This window comes from Sinocyclocheilus anshuiensis, unplaced genomic scaffold (genome assembly GCF_001515605.1).
Source record: "Sinocyclocheilus anshuiensis isolate Anshui unplaced genomic scaffold, SAMN03320099.WGS_v1.1 scaffold253, whole genome shotgun sequence".
NCBI classification, from domain to species: Eukaryota; Metazoa; Chordata; class Actinopteri; order Cypriniformes; family Cyprinidae; genus Sinocyclocheilus; species Sinocyclocheilus anshuiensis.
The window spans coordinates 1,989,681-1,996,298 of record NW_015537969.1 but is presented as its reverse complement, the minus strand read 5'-3'; the positions used below and the strand labels follow the sequence as shown (position 1 = coordinate 1,996,298).

General features: G+C 35.8%; 1 long non-coding RNA gene across 1 annotated transcript in view; it reads right to left on the bottom strand.

Annotated features, from left to right (window-relative positions):
• LOC107670273 (uncharacterized) overlaps positions 1-6,286 on the bottom strand; it is a 66,482-nt gene extending 60,196 nt beyond the window's left edge. Inside the window, exon 1 of the long non-coding RNA XR_001632077.1 lies at positions 6,153-6,286. This is a non-coding gene — a long non-coding RNA (uncharacterized LOC107670273). The remainder of the gene's footprint in view (positions 1-6,152) is intronic.
• Between the last annotated feature and the right edge of the window lie 332 nt (positions 6,287-6,618).

The window sequence follows — 6,618 nt, the reverse complement described above, 5'->3', positions numbered from 1 at the left end:
TTTTTTTTTTTTTTTGAAAAAGAAAGCTTTTGTAGCAATGTAAAAGTCTGTGACTTTGTGACTTTTGATCAATTCAGTGCATCCTTGCTGAATAAAGGTATTAATTTCTGTAAATGTAAACCAGTGCATTACATGTTCATTAACGTTTTAACTGCAAGGGCGGAGAGCTCGATTTCTCTTTTAATTTTTATGTTTCTCACACACTTTCTCTTCAGGTTAAAGCATGGTGGCTTTAAAAGTGGAGGAAAGCTAAGCTGAGTGAGTCACATCTGGGGAATGATTTCTAATCAGAATCAGTCACGCTGTATGCCACGGTAGTTTTTCATTTGTGTTCCCGCCTTGCTTTAAATAAGGAGCGTGCCTTCAGGACCCTGTCATGGCTTTCAGAACTGATGGAGAGCAGCCTGTTTCTCCTCCCTCTGCCCCTCAGTGAACCCCATATCCTGCAGCTGAACCCCTGCACTCTTCTCTAACAGGCGTGGTGTTTGCTCGCTGTGGCTTTATTTCCACTCTTGCCCACCCAGGCCTTGGGGGAAATCCCTTTAAGGGCTTAGTGAAGGTGGGATCCCAAATTGCAACAAAAGCATTATCTACCAAGCTGAGCCTATGCATGAACCGCAAGCACGACGCTCATACACTCACAAAAATAAACGTGTAAATAAATCATGGATTCTTCACGCACACAAGCTAAGCTGCTTTTCAGATACTCTTCTGAGGGAATACAATAGGCCAGCTACAAAAACTTGCGCACACGCATAAAAACGAGGCATCGAGGTGACATCTGCTGCAGCGTTTAAAAGGAAGAGACAAGCGTATACAGTGAAAAGAGAACCACAATCCAACACACTAGCACAAAATGGCTTTTTGTGCCCTGCAAATAAGCATTTTTAACAACTGTGAATGCGCAGAGTGAATCGTCACGTAACCTCGTGAATGTGAACTTGCGATGAGAGGCAGCCGGAGGAGAGTTTCATGCCACCGCTGGATAAATCTGATTAAATAATTTATTGCATCTTGCTGCAGCAGATTAGTGTAATTTGAGTTTTGTTTGTCTGTACAAACAAAGCACTGAAAACTGTGAATCACAGGAGCTGGCTGTATTAAAATTAAGGTTGACAAGCTTGTATTATTCAGTTCTGCCTGATAGACAGTTTGTATGAAAAGAATATTAAAGAGTCACAGAACTCGATATAATAATTTATGCAGAACAAGCAGCTCTTGGAATATCTAAATTACCACCTTAAACACCCACATATATCCAATGGTTCACATGTATTTGGGAACATAATCTCTGTCCATGACTTCTCTGTCCATTTTTCATGATCCTACACCAGTGTTATTTTAGTATGATACTATCATTGAGATATTACTGTAGTTTTTAATTATAGTTTAAACTAGTTTTCATTTTTGGATTGTTTTCATTTTTTTCTCTTTTGCCATTTTGGTTGACTATAGCTGACTATAATAAACTTGCCCTACACCACAGTTTAACTCACAAAAATTAGTGCTTTAAATCAAGGGGTTTCAAAACTGGGGGCCATAAGAAAAGGCAAATATACTAGATACTCATGTTAACAAGTCAATTATGATTATTGAGAATAAGTGAAGACTCATAATACAGGGTACATAACTCTCAAATCAGCCTTTTTCTAGCTCCTAACTTTTCCTAGACAAGTTATTATAATCAGAATGTCAACTTGATTACATGCTACCAAGTTCTAATACTTTTGTTTGTGTCAAAGAGCACCAGACATAAACATTGCTAAATGCAAAACTTCTCACATAGTATTCTTTTCTTATTGATGCAGTTCAACCAGGTTTTTTCTTTGATTTGATTTGATTTGTTTTGTTTTATTGCATTTTTCTACAATTTTTGCTGGTGTCAAACTGACTCAAAACAGAAAGAACATTTCTAAAAAACAATTTCTGGAAAACAATCATCTTGATGAAAAAAAAAAGTCATGTCTACTTTGTGGCATAATGCTGGGGGTTTTGATTAGTCTGGAGAAAAAAGTAAATTTCAACACAATATAAAGATTAATCATTTAAAAAAAATGTATCAGAAATCTCTAACTCAGTTTGTTCAATGTTGGCTTTACACTATTACCACACTGCCCAAGACTATTTTTGTTATACGTTCATTTATTGTAAAGTAAAGGCAGTTCACACACTAAAACTCCATAGCAACTACTACACACTCCACAACCTTGCTGTCCACTCTGAAAAAAACATCTTGCATCAGGCCTACCGCCCCTGGACCCCTTTCACTCTCCATTACTTCAAACTTCTGTGTGACAGCCTCCAGACTCCAGTAACAAAGCAATTTAGGCTGAGAGGAAGAATGCGGCTCTGAAGATGTAATTGGTGCGCTGGGCTTTTGGATCTCTAAAGCACAGTGGTGGGGATATTAGCTTTGAGTGTCTCCCCTCACAGGCAGGCCTCATGGTGATGGATTTGGAAGTAATGTGTCCATTCACCTGTGAAATGCAACCAGCCGGTTTACACTGGACCTGAAGATATGACATATTGAGCTGGGATATACAAACAGTCTGACTCTGGAGAAGCAAACACACTGCCAGAGTGTTTGCAGTCAGGTGCACTAGATAAATGCTGTATGGACCTTAAAATTACCTACTGAGAGTGAAACAGAGAGGAGATATTTTAATGCATAGATAAGTGAGTAATTTATGCTACACTAGCATCACTAATGTCAACATAAGTGTTACAGTATATGAAAAAATCTTGTTGAATCTAGTTTGAAACACATGTAAAAAGACAAGAACTACATAGAAGCATACTTTTTATGAAATGATATGCTGGGTTAAACTAACTAAAACCATTTTTGTTTCTATATTTTTTTTTTCAGCTATTTGCGAAGGCAACATTCCTAATTTTGTTTCGTTCAACTTTAATTAAAATAACTAAAACTGAAATTAAAATTAATAAAAGCTGTAGGCATATAGACAAACTATTAAAAGTGACAAAACAACACAATTACTAAAACTTTAAAATTAAAATTAAAACTGGAAATATAAAAATAAAAACTAATTCAAAATATTTTTTTCTGCATGTTTCTGATTTACCATTTAATCAGACTGCAGCGATTTTGATAGTTTAGATATTTCTTATGTATATATTCATTCACAAGTCTGCGAGAGCTGCAGATGTCTGTCGGATGTTTTAGTGTGATTGCCGTTAATTTCTCACTCCACATTTACACAAATCTCTCTGGTGCTTGAATCCCTCATTACAGCTGCATGAGCCCTCAGACAGACATGTACTGCAAACACACTCACATACATGCAATCGAACACAATCACATGAATATCGACCAAAATAAATATATAAATCACAATCACAAGTATTCATATTTGGCTGTCCTCCCAAGGCACTGTTCAACATTATTTATCAAGTGTTTCATTTTTGGGTACAAATACGATTGGCAAATTGTCACAGTTAGAATTCTGTGGAAACTTGCTCTGGGTCGAGGCGCAGAATTAATAAATCATATTTGTTCATACATAAATAAAACTGGATGCAAATAAGCGGGTCTGGGATCTTTGTAAACCAGCAAGAGATTTGCCCCATCAATATTTAAATAGCTCATACACATCAGTCAGACTGAGAAGCTGTGATAGAGTTTGACGGAGAAGACTCCTCGATCACTTGTTATACCTGACTGAATGCTGCGTCTGTCTGAAACCCCATCAACTGACAAATAAGGACTAGCATATATCATCTTATAAATGAGTATGCATCTATTATCTCTTGAGCCACTAAACACACACACCACTATCTCTCTTCATGATCTCACATAGCTGTAATCAAATACACTCTGCAAAACCTGAGAGGCAAATTTTATTTCACCTCATACAGATGATATTATTAGATAAGTCGATCTGAAAAGTAACATTTGACAGGGCTTTAAAACTTCAAAATGTGTAGGAGAGAAATGTTTTAGATGGCATCAAGTATTCCATTTCATCCTAAAATTCAATACAATTGCCATTGGCTAGTACTTTTTATAGTTTATTCGACAGACTATATAGTCAAATACGCTGTGCAGCCAGTGATATCAATAGGAATAATTCGATAAATGTGGTGTAAAGACATGGAAAGTGAAACTCTCAAGCACTCATAGTGTTCACATGTAGCGAGTGAAAATATATCTCTTATTCTTAGCTTCTAACTCAATGATTGGCAAGCTAGACAGTTCAAAATTTATTCGCATATGAGAGTGATTTACTCACAGAGGTTTGCATTCATATATAATTGTTGATGTAAACAAATTAGTTGTGTATGATTAATACAAATGGACATATCCTACAAAAAGTTCAAGCTTGACACTTTCATTAATTAAAAATGTAATTATTTATATCATTTGAGGTAAACATTACAATTATTCTTTTTAGGTGTGATTTAAAAAAATAATGGGGCGGGACAACATTCTTAGCAAGATCTCACCTCATTCTCACCAGTTAATCTATAATCTCTTAGAGAGCTTTTATGCTATGCCAAACTGAGTGAGCGTTTTGGAAAAAAAGTGCAAACGTTCAGGTGTTACCCTCAGGAGTGTGCGCAGCAGAACTACACCCCTGTAATTGAATTTTTCCCTCCTGTAATGAAATGCCACAGTTTGCGTTTTTTATTACAGCATTAGGTCTTTTCCCACATGCCTCTAAAACAAACAGTGATAACAAACAGAGGCATGCAACGCTATTAGCAACAGGTAAACATAACCTGCAGGTGTAGTCACTGCAGGGATTACTGATCACATGTGTGTATGCATTTTCATGAGAATTTTTGCCATTATGTGAACACAGCTGCACTGCCAGAGTTCTTCTAAAGATGAAAATAATGTGGATAAATGCATATTTTGAAGCAGGATTTTAATTTTGAATTGTTTCTGAGCTCTTGAGAGGTCCCATGCTGGAATAAAGAAAGGTTTCCACTTTTAAATCAATCAAATAAAATGACTACACCAATGGATATGTACAGGTGCATCTCAATAAATTAGAATGTCGTGGAAAAGTTGAGTACATGTACAGTAAATGAACATACTTTCCAGAAGGCCAACAATTCACTAAAAATGTTTTTTTATTGGTCTTATGAAGTATTCTAATTTGTTGAGATAGTGAATTGGTGGGTTTTTGTTAAATGTGAGCCAAAATCATCACAATTAAAAGAACCAAAGACTTAAACTACTTCAGTCTGTGTGCATTGAATTTATTTAAATACACGAGTTTCACAATTTAAGTTGAATTACTGAAATAAATCAACTTTTCCACGACATTCTAATTTATTGAGATGCACCTGTATGCAACAGGAGCAGGATCTCATTTGGTTCCATTTCAGTTAGTGACTGATTTCACTGACTCGATTAAGTTCACATCAAAACAGTGGTGATCTCTCCATTTTCTGTCAGCCCCACTTTCAGAAAAGAAGCTCATGCAACAAAAATTTTAAATTTAAGGTCATCTTATGGAGATCAGCAGCACATCAACTTGTTTTCCATCACAAGACAGGCAGAAAACTATTGTATATTAGTTGAAAATTAGTCAACATGGTTTCATTATATTATACTTATAATAAATGAAATCTTAAATGAGAATTAATTCAGGGCCCACAACCCCAACCCCAAAAGCTGCAACACATCAGACAATTAATAACAACCCTTAAATAGCACCACAAAATATTGCATCCATTGGCTATATTAAATGTCAATTCAAGTGCTTGTAAAACTTTTACAGTGTGAGGTCTGTTTCCCAAATAAAACGTTTGTTGGCAAAACAAATTATTGCACAAGTTATATAATGACCAAACTGTACTCTATGCAATGGCAATAATACGACAATAACATCGCTATCAAACCACAAATGTTTTATGAGGATTACAGTAAGAACAACAACGTTGGATATGACATCATCAGCATCCAGATAGGAAAATTAAGAGCAATTTAAAATGCTGTACTATCAAACACATACTTTATTCTCTGTCAAGTAAAGGCAGGATAAAGGTACAAAATCAACTCTTAACATCATTAAACAATTTGTTAAACCGATAATGTATGCGCAAAGAGTATAGAAGAAGGTCTTCTATACTCTTTGGTATGCCTTTCACTGCACGGCGGCAGGTCATAAAACAAGTCTTACCTTATGTTGATACAAAAGTGCTGCAGATGTACAGAATTAGGTCTCAGAAGTATCCAATAAGTACCCGTTCCCACAATACGCGTGTTTGCGTTCCACTGCGCTGTTTTATCTATTTATTAAATAGTTGTCTGCGTAAACATGCGACATGTGCGTCTCGCTGCTCTTCAGCGTCTTACGTCACACGCGATGCATTTTTAAAATGCGGAGTTGTTCAACTTGCTTAAAATAAACGGAAGGGAAATTGCCCAGCCCGTGCTGTTAATGTTAGTCAACTAAAATTAATGCGAGTATGCTATTTGCATGCAGATATTAACAGTAATTTAAGTACATTAAATTAGGTATTTTTGTTATACCATCTACAACAGTAAAAGAACCAAAACCCCAGAAGACATTGAGCAAATAAATATAACAAACAATAGGGTAAAAATGACAAACTATTTTCATGTCTTCAACCTTTTTTATGTAG